The sequence below is a fragment of the Triticum aestivum genome, chromosome 7B (genome assembly GCF_018294505.1).
Source record: "Triticum aestivum cultivar Chinese Spring chromosome 7B, IWGSC CS RefSeq v2.1, whole genome shotgun sequence".
NCBI classification, from domain to species: Eukaryota; Viridiplantae; Streptophyta; class Magnoliopsida; order Poales; family Poaceae; genus Triticum; species Triticum aestivum.
The window spans coordinates 414,599,084-414,601,059 of NC_057813.1; positions in this window are offsets into that span (position 1 = coordinate 414,599,084).

Below are 1,976 nucleotides of genomic sequence, written 5' to 3' on the forward strand. Positions count from 1 at the left end.
TATGAAAAAAACCCAGGTCCTCACATAGAGAACCACCCAAGATGAACCAAAATGGAGGATGCAAAATATGCAAAGGTTTTATCATGTATTTGGGTAACCTATTTGGCTTTGGATTTTCTTTGGTATATAGGATATGAGTGGAATTGTGTAGAGAAGATGTTGACTTGAGCAAATCTATCACGAACCCCTTTGATCCCCTCTTAATAGTGCGGGATCCCTATAACTCAAGAATCATAAAAGGTCTACACTACATAGCTATCAATAATCCATTCTTGAGTGTATGTGTTCCTTCGGTGTTCATCACTCCACAACACTAACGTCGAAGGAACTAATACCTTTGACTCGAGCCTTTCACTTGAGCTTGAAGTTGAAGTTTCTTCTTGGATCAAGTTGAATGGCAAGACATTGGTGAAGTCTTCAAGTAGCTCCCCCATACACAATGTGGGAAGCTTTGCTTTGTATTTATCTTCATGTGTCCATCATGTGATCATCCACAAGCTTCAAGCATGTAATCCTTCGGGATAGTTATCTTGAACTTGCCCTTGTCAACCATGATCATCAACACTTGATGTCATCCTCTCATAGACACTTGAAATATCTCTCTCGATGCGAGCCCATGAGAATCTCCTCTCAAAAACATAGGCAACACATAGTATGGGTTAGTACACAAAGCGCAATTGACAAATTCTTACCATACCACAAGATCTCACGTGGCACATGATTTGCGCTTGTGTGTTGACCATCTTTGAATTCAATCTTCGATCTTCATCTTGGTCAACCTTAATCTTTGCTCCATGATTAATCTTGATGCACAACTACATGTATATGGCATTCATTCCGAATCCATTCAATATCCTTCTTGCATCACCCATGGAACAAACCTTCCTATATAACTTGATGTCATTGTTTCTTCATAGGAATTGTCATTCATTATCAAGTCTCAATGCATATATAGATGTTGATGGATTTCATCCACCAATTCATCCAATATTCTTCATGCATTGCAAATGGAACTTTCCTTCAAATGTATATCTCAGTGCAAACATTAGTCCATTAGGATTGTCATTTAATTACCAAAACCACACATGGGGACTACATGTACTTTCAATCTCCCCCATTTTGGTAATTGATGACAATCTCAACAAGAGGGTTTATATAATGAATTTTTAAACAAGCATGAAATTTATCCAAGGATAAATTGTATACTTGGGATGGTTGTACTATCATCAATACACTACACAAGCATTTGATGATAGTACACCCATAGTATATAGAGCAAACTCCCCCATAATATATGAATTTGTGAATGAACTTTGAATGTCATTGCATATATTGGTTGACATAAACTAGGAGAAGATTTCTCTATATACAAGACTCATCCATGCAATAAGAATATATAACAAGGGTAGATATGCATGAGTGACAACAAGAACTAGAAAAGATATTTATCTTAAACCCTCTAAACTTCTCCCCCATTGGCAACAAATGCCAAAATGGAAGACAAAACATCTAGCAGACCAATATAGTATGAGTTCCTCCTTGATGTGTGCATATAACAAAATGTGAGTGAAAACAAATGCACATATTCAATGATGAACAATTAAAGGAGCTCGAAATCTATAGAATGCAACCAGATACGAAGATATGAACTTTTTCATGTATAAAAATTTCTAAGTGGCCTATAATAATCATGATATGTATCCACAAAGAAACTCGTATACACAAAAAGAAAGGTTGCAATTGATAAGAACATGATATCCACAAGTGAATCCACTATTATACAACTTGAGCCTAGTCATAATAGCAAGGCACATGGCACAAACACATGGCACAAATTGATCTCATTTGCATAACACAAAGTGAAGCAAGCAATCAAAAGATCCGATGAGCCAAAAGAATAAAAGAATATTACGATTTGGGTAAAGGAGTGTTCTAAGGAAAATAGAGAAGCTCCCCATGATTTGTGCACAATTGAA